General features: G+C 40.4%; 1 non-coding gene across 1 annotated transcript; it reads right to left on the bottom strand.

The window, feature by feature from the left end:
* Positions 1-1,729: 1,729 nt before the first annotated feature.
* Positions 1,730-1,896, bottom strand: LOC114589599 (U1 spliceosomal RNA). Its single transcript, XR_003704706.2, has one exon. It is a non-coding gene; the product is annotated as a U1 spliceosomal RNA (small nuclear RNA).
* Between the last annotated feature and the right edge of the window lie 11,724 nt (positions 1,897-13,620).

Raw genomic sequence — 13,620 nt, 5'->3', positions numbered from 1 at the left:
AAGAACAAGCTGAGAATAGGGAAGTATTGAAAACAGACGTTTCGGAGAAGGCAGAAATGACAGAGGAGATATCAGAAGTGTGCAGTGCTTCTGAGAAAGTCATAATATCAGTAGACTACAGGCAGAGTAGGAAGAAGTCAGGTAACACACAATTTTAACAAGATTGGTGGCCAAAAGTTACAAGTCATCTGTCTCTGCAGCCACAGCAGGAGCTGTGATTCTTTGGTGGTTTGACTTCACCTCTGGAGGAGCATTCCATTTTCTCTAGAGACAGACAGATGTCAACAAATAGGCTGGAATTCATTTGGAGATAATAGAAGGGAACAAGTAGGTTTGGGTGGATGGGGTATTTTGTCTTGGGCTGAAATACTTGGCCATATCTTTTTCCTCCATTTTAGGGAGGGGAGTGGTGCAAACCGCCCTCCTTCCCAATTAATCTGATATATTCGAAAGAATAAAGGTGGGACAGAAAGTTTCTTAAAACACCCCCTCCTTTAAATTTGCAGAGCAGAAAAATCCAGGCTCCAGGCTTTCCCTGACTTATAAGATTGGACTCTGACTGTTATAGATGATCTACTTGCTTTTATATTGCTTTTATATTGTTTTATTGGTTTCGGGTCATTTTAAAAAATGGATATTGTTATTATATTGTACATTGTGCACACTACTTAAAGATTTTTAAAATATTAAGTCGTTCAATAATGCTTTTAACCTTCATCCAATTTTGTGGTGTAAGACACTCACCCCAAAGTGCACTTTTCATTGTGCAATTTACACACAAGTAGAATGGCTGGTAGTCCTCTTAGACCATTGTCAAATATTGTTAACTGTCAATGTCCCCAAATTAGAGCCAGCAACTACTTACCATGTTACCACTTAATGCTGTACTGTTTTTAACATTTGATTGGGAGCCACCCAGAATGGCTGGGGAAACTCAGCCAGATGGGTGGGATATAAATAAATTAATAATAATAATAATAATAATAATAATAATAATAATAATTATTATTATTATTATTATTATTATTATTATTATTATTATTATTACCATTTTCTTTCTGGAAACAAGCAAACAAAAAACCATCTGTGGCATGGAATGTTCCACAAATGCATTAACTCAGCCAATATGAGTGGATTGGGGTAGTAAAAAAATCCCATCATTTGTTCATAAACAAATGGTCAGGGAAGTGCGAGTTGGTTGACACAAGCCAAATAATAATGTTTGGGGGCATTTCTCTACTCAAAGACCAGATTTTTCCAAGTTTCTTAAAGAGGTTAGGAAAAAACCCTCCATAACTATAAACATCAGTAAACATTAGTTCTCAGAGAATCACAGAATTGTACTGTTGGAAGGGACCCTGAGGATCATCTAGTCCAACCCCCTGCAATGCAGGAATATGCAAGTGGCACCACATTCAAACCAACCAAGCTAGCAATAGGTTTTCTTCTAAACATTTTTTACAATATTTTCAGAACATTTTTACTGTAAAAGGGTAGTTTTTGTAGTAATTGCTTGTAACTGAAAATGAATATAATAGTTTATTACAGGAGCAGAAATGGTGTTGTTTACTCAATATGCAGGTGCAGGGGTAAACATTTAATACACAGAGAAAATCTACTTCCTCCGAATTAAGTATTTTCTGGCTCTGGGCACCATTAAGCACACTACATCTGACACCACAGGCTCACATATTGTTTGGTGGAGTCTAAGTTCTACCTTATCACACAATGGAAATCCACACTGATGCAGAAAATACATCCCTAAAACCATTATGCAGTCGAGTTTCCCACATTAGGGAAAATCACAAGGGTCGGCACACCCGAAGTTCAATGGATGAACTTCACCCTGGGAAAACCTCCTTCACAATCAGTGTGTTTCCCCTGCAAGGTAATTAGCACGACTGATTCCCCCATCCAGAGAATGGATTAAGGTTAGATAAAGAAATAAAATGCAGAGATTTGCCAAGAAAGAATACCAAAAAAAAGTGGCTCTCTAGAGGGGACAGGGGTCCTTCAGACTTCAAGAATTTTGTGGAAGGAAATCAAGTGCACACTTGAACTTTAGGTTTGTGGTTTCACTTTAATTCACTTTAAAGGACTCAGTCACTCTAGTGGATCTTGGCAGTCGTGGAGGAAGGCGCTTCGGTACCTGGGGTGGCATGGCATGTCGCACGTGTGAGCATCCCAAGGGGGAGGCGCCCGTCCATGGCGATGTCACCCCCCACAGGCTGGCACCCGGGACAGCCAACCCCCCTTCTTTCGCCACTGGATCTTGGGAGAAAGATGCATTAACTCAGTTGCTGTTTCAAAAATGGAAGAGAAAGTGCTGGGGGAATGCATTAAAAAATGTGGTATGGACAAATGGGTAAAAGGAAAACATGAACATCTTGCAGGTGGAAAAGGATGAATTCAGAATGAATGCCCATGTAAAACAACCAGCCTGTAAACAAATCAGAACAAATGCTGCTTTTGCTAATCTAACCTCTGCGTAAGTTTTCTGCGACCAATTCTCAATGCACAGAGTTGCCTAGAGGAGCCCATAGTTGGAACAGCTGCTATGATATCATTTCCTTTTCTTTTTCAGTATCTAAATTGCATACTTTGGAAACATGCACCATTTTACAGGTTTTGAGTTTTTCTGAAAGTGGATTACCTCCCCACACTCTCTCCCTTGGCAGACAGTAGCTGCAACGTGACAAGTGGCAATCCTCACTCCAAGCTGCTGGCTGCCAGTCATGCATTATCTTATTCCTTTTGGCAATCTGAGCAGCAGAACAGAAGAGCAGGCAAGCAAAGAGGCCTCAGATAGCGGGGAGTGGGGTAGAGCGATAACATCACAGAGAGTGACTGCAGTGGCTCTTCTGCTCTGACTGCTTTATTTAGCATTCAGAACTCCTGTGTCACATCTCCACAGGCATACATCAGTGAGACAGTGGGAAGGCCAAATTAAAAACCGCACTCCTTCCTGCGGGCATATTTTAATGTGCTCACTGAATCATTTGAAATATTTTCAGCTTCTGATTGTTCACTTAGAGGAAATTGTGACTAAACAAACTGAGCTGAAAAAGTCCAAGCCGTGTCTCAATGGAAGAGTCAAGCGTCAAATGGCTTCAGTCCTGCCATCTATACAACTATAGGTAGACAAATCCATCAGGTTTGTTTACTCTCACTTTCTTACCTTCCCAGTCTAAAGTTCACTTTGCCCTACTTCTGCACCTGTTTGCAATTTTAAAGGTAAAGGGACCCCTGACCATTAGGTCCAGTTGCGTACGACTCTGGGGTTGCGGTGCTCATCTCGCTTTACTGGCCGAGGGAGCCAATGTACAGCTTCCGGGTCATGTGGCCAGCATGACTAAACTGCTTCTTGCGAACCAGAGCAGTGCATGGAAACACCATTTACCTTCCCACCGGTGCGGTACCTATTTATCTACTTGCACTTTGACATGCTTTTGAACTGCTAGGTTGGCAGGAGCAGGGACCGAGTAACAGGAGCTCACTCCTTTGTGGGGATTCGAACCGCCGACATTCTGATCAGCAAGTCCTAGGCTTTGTGGTTTAACTCACAGTGCCACCTGTGTCCCTTTTGTTTGCAATTTTACACACACACATATATTTGTGCACATTTTGTGTATGTGGCGTTAACAAGAGCTATGGGTTTTTAATGTTTTATTATTGCAGACAACAGGGTAACAGAATGATAGAGCACTCTGAATTTGTGAGAGCTCTGATTCAACTTGTGGTGATGGGTTATTGACATCATCTGGCTTTGCGCGACCTGGTTGCCTTGCTGGCGGCACTCGTGATGGTCATGGCGGGGCAGGCACAGGAGCAGCAGAAGTCACCAAAACCAGTGCTACGAGCCCCAGGTAGTACGAGGATGGGAAGGAGGGAAGCTTTGAGGAATTGCAAACTTGGAAGGTACCCTAAGGGTTATCTAGTCAAACCTCATGCAATGCGGCTGTGAAGGTTAGTACCATGGCCAGCACCAAAACTGTGAGGAGAATCAGAACTTACAAGGTTAAACAAACAGCCCTTACTGTAACAACTTCATGGTGAATACCAGCACCTCCCCCCCCCCCCCATAAAAAAGGCACTGGCCAAAAGTAACAAAATGAATTTCAAGAGGGACAAATGGCAGGTCCTACACTTAGTCAGGAAAAACCAGCTGCACAAATATAAGAACAGGGACACCTGGCTTGCCAGTAGTACAAGTGAAAAGGATCTAGGGGTCTTAGAAGACCACAAGCTTAACATGAGTAGCAGTGTGATGCAGCACTAGTGAATTGAGCAGAGTGGACTCCCTTCCATGGAGATTTATAAGCAGAGGTTGGATGGCCATCTGTCATGGATGCTTCAGTTGAGATTCTTGCATCTCAGGGGGTTAGACTAGATACGCCACAAGGACCCTGCCCCAACTCTACAGTTCTATGATTTTACGATACTATGATTCTGTGTCATGCAAAAAGAGAGGCAGGGTAGAATAACAAATAATTCAGTTCAAAAAGCTAAATACTAAAGCTATGTAATATGGGTGAGTCATGGAACATGCAGCCTCTACTTGTTGTTGTTTGCTTTTATCTTTCAAAAACTTTAAAAAATGATTGCTTTTTAAAAAGTCTACTGTTTGAATTGCTGGGCAGATTGATGACTTTTCAGCGGCTTTGTGACAATATACACAATATTCTTCAAATAACAGAGGGCTTAAAGTAAGGAGGATGAATCAGAAGATGATTAATACTTGCTTTTCAACATCCGCAATTGGAAATGGACTTGAATGATTGGCTAAAAATAATTTCCAAGAAAGCATCCATTGTCTCACTGCTTTGTGATTCTTAGATTACTGAGACAAGGGAGCCTTATTAAATCTGAAACAGCTGCTTGATATGTGATAGCTTATTAGCCCCTGTCATATCATAACTTTTTTCTGAGAGAGAGAGCTTCCTCTGGCATTACCAATGTGGTGAATACTGGTTAAAGTGACAGACTAGGACTTGAGAGACCAGGGTTCAAATCCCCACTCAGCCATCAAGCTCGATGGGTGACCATGGGCCACTCACTGCCTTTCAGCCTGACCTACTTCACAGGGTTGTTGTGAGGATAAAATGGGGAGCAGGAGAACACGTACATCACCTTAAACTGCATGGAGAAATAAGGTTGGAAATCAATGCAATAAATAAATGTCCTGATACATATTCTGTACATCATTCTGTGAAATATAAAAACAATCCCTCTGTGCTATATGTGTTATTTTGTTTTGCAATGGTAAGCCTGGAGCTTGTCAGCAAATTGTTGCCCCTTTTACTGGACAAACTACCAGAAAAGTCAGTTCAATTTTATGTTAACTGCTTGCTGGGAGAAAAAATCCAGTGGGCAACAGCAGAGGCAAAATTTTGATCAGTGGTTGTGAGGAAAAGGAGGCAATTAACCATCTGAAATTGGAGGGGTCACTTTGGGGGAGCTATTCAGGTCATTTCTTGCCTTGTAAATACATCTACTTCAGCCAGTGGCATTGCTAGTTACGCCGTGTATTGCATTCCAATCTGTACTTATGATTTTCCTGCTTAGTATTTTTGGGGGTTTTTTAAAAAAACTTCTCATAAAATGGCAATGATGATGAAAAACAGGAATCCTGCAAAAGTAAGCCCTGATCAAAATGTGACTTGGAGAGGCAAGAGCTGAAAAGTGTGTAGCATTGAATGTTCTTAGCATTTCATTTAAGTATGATCCTCAGGACCAAGCTGAATGCTATACCATTAATTAATTTGATGTATGTATACGCCACCTTTTAGGAAAACTTTCCTTACTATGCTGGTTACAAAAACAAATTACAGCTGGCCCCTTTATTTTGTTTGTGTGATTGTTTAACAAAGCAGTCTGAATTAGTAGTAGTAGTAGTAGTAGTAGTAGTAGTAGTGGTAGTAGTAGTCATCGCAGTACCCCACCCATCTGACTGGGTGTTTGACTAGGACCTAGGAGACATGAGTTCAAATTGCCACACAGCCATGAAGTTCACTGGTTGACCATAGCCTACCTCACAAGGCATCCTTATTGGGATACTACTACAAATGATTCCAGAAATATGAGCATGCATAATTTTGGGATGGTAATTTCACATGTGCAGAGTTGGGGAAGAAACATGACAATGCAGCAATCATCAGTTCTGAGCCTTCAGAAAATTCTGTTATTGTTAGCCAGAGTAGACATTTTCTCAAGTGGCAATAGTTATCAAGTGAAGCACATTGTTTAACCAATGGTTTCTTTCAATAATTTGTTTAAAGAGTATTTTGAGAAATGTATATTTCAATTCAATTGCCCTATACACAATATTTTTATCTTCCTAAACAAACAAACAGTTTTATATTGCAGTACTCTTGTTTTGATTTACAAACATAGACACTCTCCCCATGTTCTTTTGGAAAAATCAGTTTCGGAAATAAGAGCACATATAGAGTAATGCAATTTGAGAAGGACCTACAACTGCTTGAGCCATTTAACTGGCTATGGAGAAATGAGATATGGTAATTCAAGGGCCATTTAAATGATGGCCCAAGCCTTGCATTTTACTGGTTATACTGAGATGCCAGAAAGAGCATGCCACCTCAATATTCCCATAACCTCTCTTGTGAGCCTGATGCTCTGGTTTACACGTCCTAATCAATCAGGCTGATTTTAATTAATCCTAATTGTCCTATTAGGCTTCCTAGCTAACAATACTACAGGAGAGAGGAGTCCCCAAGCAGCCTAATTGACTTAATCAGCTGCTTAATCAGCTTCCTCAGGTCTTGAAACTGTGCTTGCCTATAGTTCATTTTAATAAGTCTAAAGAGGTGGAGTTTCATGTCAACAGCTTCCTCACTTGTGGAAATCTGCTCTCTCTCTCTCTCCAACATTTACCTCACCCTACCCTCCAAAGCCATGGAGCGTTCATCAGATGAAGAAATGCCAGGATGATCCATAAAAATCAAAGTAGTTTCATTTGAAGACTCCTCTCTGACTTTTTGGAAGGGAAACTACTACCAGCACCACAGCCATTGACTGCAATCTGATAAGACAGAAGTGCCCCATCTGGATGTCCTAACAGTAATGATAATTGTGCAACAGTGCATGTCTTAGTTATGAACACAGCACAAGGTCACACTTGAAGAGCCACACATATTAAGATGCTAGGATACCTAGGTGCACCTTGCATCCCTTTCCCCTCCAGATGCAAGAGTTGCTGATTATGCTGAATGGTTTCACTTTTTATTTTGTATTTTTCAAATTTGCTTAATTTTAAATTGGAAAAGAAAAGATGGAGAGAAATGAAAATAGTCCCAAGTGGCACAAAGGAACCATCACATCATTATGGATATGTTATGGAGTACTTGTTCTGAATTACATGCATTTCAAAAAATAACAATGTGACAGATATTTAAAAGATGTCTTAACCCCTTATTACAAGTGATGACCATTTTGCAGGGTAGGTGGGCGCATGCTTTGGCAGAGCGCACCTAAGTGCTCCCATTCCGCCCTCTTCCAGGTCCAAAAGAATCCGCAAGTCAGTGATCGCACATCAATTGGACATGCCTAAAACAATTGCCAACTACCACACAATTGCACTCATTTCACACGCTAGCAAGGTTATGCTTAAAATTCTACAAGGAAGGCTCAAGCAGTATATGGACCGAGAACTCCCAGAAGTGCAAGCTGGATTTAGAAGAGGCAGAGGAACCAGAGACCAAATTGCAAACATGCGCTGGATTATGGAGAAAGCTAGAGAGTTCCAGAAAGACATCTACTTCTGCTTCATTGACTATGCAAAAGCCTTTGACTGTGTCGACCACAGCAAACTATGGCAAGTTCTTAAAGAAATGGGAGTGCCTGATCACCTCATCTGTCTCTTGAGAAATCTCTATGTGGGACAAGAAGCTACAGTTAGAACTGGATATGGAACAACTGATTGGTTCAAAATTGGGGAAGGAGTATGACAAGGCTGTATATTGTCTCCCTGCTTATTTAACTTATATGCAGAATTCATCATGCGAAAGGCTGGGCTGGATGAATCCCAAATTGGAATTAAGATTGCCGGAAGAAAGATCAACAACCTCAGATATGCAGATGACACAACCTTGATGGCAGAAAGTGAGGAGGAATTAAAGAACCTTTTAATGAGGGTGAAAGAGGAGAGCGCAAAATATGGTCTGAAGCTCAACATCAAAAAAATGAAGATCACGGCCACTGGTCCCATCACCTCCTGGCAAATAGAAGGGGAAGAAATGGAGGCAGTGAGAGATTTTACTTTCTTGGGCTCCATGATCACTGCAGATGGTGACAGCAGTCACGAAATTAAAAGACGCCTGCTTCTTGGGAGAAAGGCGATGGCAAACCTAGACAACATCTTAAAAAGCAGAGACATCACCTTGCCAACAAAGGTCCGTATAGTAAAAGCCATGGTTTTCCCAGTAGTGATGTATGGAAGTGAGAGCTGGACCATAAAGAAGGCTGATCGCCGAAGAATTGATGCTTTTGAATTATGGTGCTGGAGGACACTCTTGAGAGTCCCATGGACTGCAAGAAGATCAAACGTATCCATTCTTAAGGAAATCAGCCCTGAGTGCTCACTGGAAGGACAGATCGTGAAGCTGAGGCTTCAATACTTTGGCCACCTCATGAGAAGAGAAGACTCCCTGGAAAAGACCCTGATGTTGGGAAAGATTGAGGGCACAAGAAGAAGGGGAGTCTGACCAAACATGAGTCTGACCAAACTGCGGGAGGCAGTGGAAGATAGGAGTGCCTGGCGTGTTCTGGGGTCACGAAGAGTCGGACACGACTAAACGACTAAACAAAACAGTTGCTGCCTGTATACCTAACAAATCATTGCACTCTGTAAGAAAGGGCATCCTGCAAATACCATCCTATCCAGAGGCCGACCCCATGTGATATAAGAAGTGGGCTTTTAGTGTGGCAGCACCTGCTATTTGGAACTCCCTCCTGTTACATATCAGGCAAGTGCAATCTATTTTGTCTTTTCAGCACCTATTGGAGATACTCTGTTTTCAAAAAGCCTTTTAAGTGGAAAGCCTTACCCCGGTTTATTAGTCTATTGGATCTTTAAAAAATGAAATACGTGGAATTGTTTTGAATTGTTGGTATATATGAGGGGTTTTGGGGATTTTTGTTTTGTTTTGTTTGGAAGTGTTTTGAATTGTTTTCATTGCTGATGACTATAGGGAAATCCCTTTGAGATATTTTATGGGGAGTGATTCATATAGGGAGTCAAATAAATCAGACTAATGTTAGGATGCTCTTACACTTACAGTATTAAGAAGAATAGTTTGACATTAAGGTCATATTCAGGTCATACATTTAAAGCACATGGCTTCCCCACCCCACTACTGCAAACAAAACAAAACAAACAAAACAAAACAAAACAAAACAAAAAAACTAGAAAAGGCTAAGGAGTAACTCCTACATAAATCCAGCTGTTGGATGGTGCTTTGAGCACCTCCTTCCAGCAACTCCTGCAGCCAAGCTGGCACCAAACATATTGCTCTGCTTTCCTCTGGACCACATCAGCAAGGCTGAGAGGGACATGTTGTCTTCTGGGAAGCCCAGGACCTCTGTATTCACTGCCTAGGCTTGCACCCTGGGGAAGTCACTTCAGTGCTGCTAATGCAGCAGTTTGACTTCACCCCAGTGCTGCACTCCACTGTCTCTTGAGACAATCGAATGCCAACCACAATGCGTGGGAATGGAATAGAGTATCAGAAGACAGAATGAATGAATGACTGGAACAGGAAAGAACATGGGGTCCCATTTATAGTTTTCTTAACAATGATTCTTTTGCAGCTCATAATTCCAAAAATGTTGCAGCTGAATGCCTATTAGATGGAAATGAACTCTTCAAACCTCAAATGGATTTTAATGTAGTCACTTTATATGAATAACATGTGAAATCAGTATGAAATTGTGGCTGAGATGGAAGTATTGGAACTGTACTGGCATTCTGCCAAATAGAAAAGGTCAAATGGCTAGATGACTGTCATTAGCTATAGTCCTATGATCACTTAAAGGTTATGAAAATATAAAGTGAGAGAAAATCAACCATTAGAAAGCAGCATCTGCCCCTTGTCCTTATAAATCTTTTGCAATATTATCCCATATTGTTCTTTGACTGATACAATAATAATCATGTGATGTGTGACAGCCCACAGAGCAAGCTAGTTTTTCATGATTTTGAAACTTTCCTATTGCCGCTTTGCTGCCTGTACTGCCATTTATTGAAGGCCCAGCAAGCAAAGAAAAAAAGAAAGAAAAGTGAATCTGTGTTTAAAAATAGCAGTGATCCAGCCTCTAAAAATGATGCCTCTAGCCATTTATCCAGGCTCTTAAAAAAGTATGGCTTTCATTATTAGGTTACAATAGATCGAGATTTATGTTCACACTAATATTGCCCTCATTTCCATTTATATTAAACTGGTATTTGTTTTTTTTAAAAGCGGCACACGGATGAACAGAAACTTGCCCAATCTCTGTTTGTTCAGCCTGTAACATGCACAATAGCAAATTCAATCTTGTTTAAGAGGCTTATTGGCCCATTGTGAAACTTTCTTGAAATGCAAGGAAGTTTGCATCTGCAAAGGGTTAGGCCTTTCATTGTGAGAGAAAATCAGGTTAAGCAGCAGGAGTTTTGCTTTGCTCTAATAAATTGCTCACGACTGCTTGGTTTCAAATCTCCTCTGCCCATTCCATTACTGAACGGGAACATATTCCTTCATCATGACAAAAGCAAATGCCAGCTCCTTTGACAAGCACTTCATGAATATCAATGAATTTGAACCTCTCTTGTATGTAACAAGGGCAATTTGTCAGCCAAACGGTCACACAGACCAAGGATGAGAGACATAAATTGTTAGCAAAAGCCCTCAAATGGTACAATTCATGTAACTACCACAATTGGAATAATGTGGTATGGTGGTGATGTTTGCAAGTTTCAGGATAAGTTTGGCTAGGGATGAGTGGATATCTTCACTTCCATTCCACAGTTGCATCAGAGGGTTTGCTGCACCCTGCATTCAGATTGTTTCAAATTCTGGTTTAACTATGGAAAAAAGTATGCATATTAGGAGATATGTCTGCAAAGTCACTTGTGATGACTTTAAAGAAGTTGCCTATCAGCGCCAAAGTGTGACAAACTAAATTTACATTTGGAAAAATGAGGAACTGACAGATGTGTTCGTCCCTACTTAAGTTTGCTTAGTCATGCATAGGCACTGAAAATATAAATTAGCGCACATTCAAACTCATTTTTTAAATATCCAAGAATTGCTGATACATTTGGGAATTATTAACTGATTTCACTTGACTTATGAACAGAGTAATTTCTGGTTTTACAACAGAATCATGAAATACTAATTTTTCAGTGATAGTATTTTGACTTCAATTACTGCCTTATGTATTATCCGAATAGAGATGTGAATAACAACTTAATAAAATTTAGCAACTACATTTTTAAAAGAAATTATCTGACAATTAACAGCATAGTTTATCTAAGATTGTGTCACTGAAAAATGTTTGGAAATACCAGCCCCCTGTAGAGGTGCTATCTAATTTCTTAATATGGTGAAAATGCTCTTTAGATGAAAAATGTGTTTTTCGAAAAAGCAGTTTTAATAAATAATAGCACGGACCGAGCACTTAAAGAGTGTTCAGTAGCTTCTCATGGATTATCTTGTACTCTTTACATCAACCCTATAAAGTAGGTCAGAATTCTGATTACCTGGGAGCAAGAGTTCCTTCAGGTACATGAATGCCATTCCATATAGCACCATACCCGCCAACATTTCTCCAATGAAAATAGGGACATTGCACCCCGTAATGATAATTTTACTATTTATACCCCACACATCTTATTAGGCTGTCCCAGCCACTCTGGGCAGCTTCCAACATATATAAAAACATAATAAAACATTAAACATTTTTTAAAAATGTTTAAGGCGGTTTGGGGGTCAGATAACTCCATACCCTCCAACATTTCTCCGATGAAAATAGGGATGCCCTAAGGAAAAGTGGAACATTCCAGGATCAAATCAGAAAAATGGGATGGCTTCTCTAAATCAGGGACATCCCTTGAAAATGGGACACTCTGTAGCACGCAAGTGCTATCATATTCAGTTAGGGGCCAGAAACTGTGACTCTCCACATGTTGGAGTACAAGCTTCCATCCCCCCGACCATTGATGCAAAAATTCTCTAAAATTATGACATATATATGCATTTTGATACATTTAAACTAAGGCTCATCAGATTCTCCTCCTCCTTTTTCATGGGACCATGCATCTACTGAGAAGGTAGTGCAATGTAATGTTAACTTTTGAGTGGGAAATACGTACTTACAATTTTATGAGGTACGGGTAAGTGGTTCATCTTGTAGTTTCATTCCCTGGGCACCTTGGCTGCCAACAACAGTCAAATTGCAACTTGGAGTGTCTTAGGGTTATATTTTTTTAAAACGTTTAAAATTGAAACCAAACTTACTACCTATAGAACCCCCAACACACACCACAATCTGATCTGGAGGGAGGTTTTTCACTTCCATTCCAAATGCAGTGGAAAACACTTGGCTGAAGACTTCGATCCAGTACTTATTTTAACTTATGTTGAAACAGCACAATAAGAGCAACATCTGGAGGATAGTTAAGTTTTTATTTAATTATTTTTACTTAGGAAATATATATATATAAACTGCTCAATAAAAATATTCTAGGAGGTGCACACAATTCAATATAAAGCAATTATCAAAACACAGATTGAATCAGCAAATATTAAAATGAAGTACACATAACTTATTATACAACTAAATTACATGCCTGCATAAGCTTACTGAAATAAGAACAAGTTTTTAGCAGCTGTTTAAAATGTAATAGGAAGTGTGCCTAATTAATATTAATAGCAAAGAAATTCCAGTGCATAGATACTGCCACACAGATTGACTCCTAAAAGATGCAGAACAAACATGTTGAATTTGGAGATAGCGAAGGGTGCAATCCAAACTCCCTTTTCAGGGGCGGACTCTGGTCTTTCATATTTAGACAGCGCTCTGTGCGGGCCCAAAATTCGGCACCCCCTGCCTCTCACGTTCCATTCTGTGCATGAACTATGTCATAGTTGTGATGCCCTGTAGTGCACACCTCAGCTTGGTGCCCAGTGTGGCCCTAAATCCTCCTCTGCCCTTTGTGATGAACTGAGAAGCTTCATTGGGCAGAGGGATGCCCAGCCCTGTCAATCCCCACTTGCAGAATTGCATAATAAGAACCAGCTGTTGTGCAACAAGCTCCTGCTAGCACAACTGTTGCACTGTATCCTTGGTTGCACTACCTTTAACCTCTGCTACTGGACAGAGAATGTTGGATACAGAATACCATGGTACCTTGGTTTACAACCATCATCCGTTCTGGAGGTCCATTTGTAAACCAAAACAGGTTGTGACCCAAGACACGCTTTTGCCAATGGGGCCTCCCAAAAGAATTTGTTCGTAATCCAAAAAAAGAGAGTTGTAATACAAAAAAAGGTTGCAAACCGGGACACACACTTCCGGGTTTACATGTTTGTAATACAAAACATATGCAAACCAAGACGTATG

Source organism: Podarcis muralis, chromosome Z (assembly GCF_964188315.1).
Source record: "Podarcis muralis chromosome Z, rPodMur119.hap1.1, whole genome shotgun sequence".
Taxonomy (NCBI): Eukaryota; Metazoa; Chordata; class Lepidosauria; order Squamata; family Lacertidae; genus Podarcis; species Podarcis muralis.
This window is presented reverse-complemented; position numbering and strand designations above follow the sequence as displayed.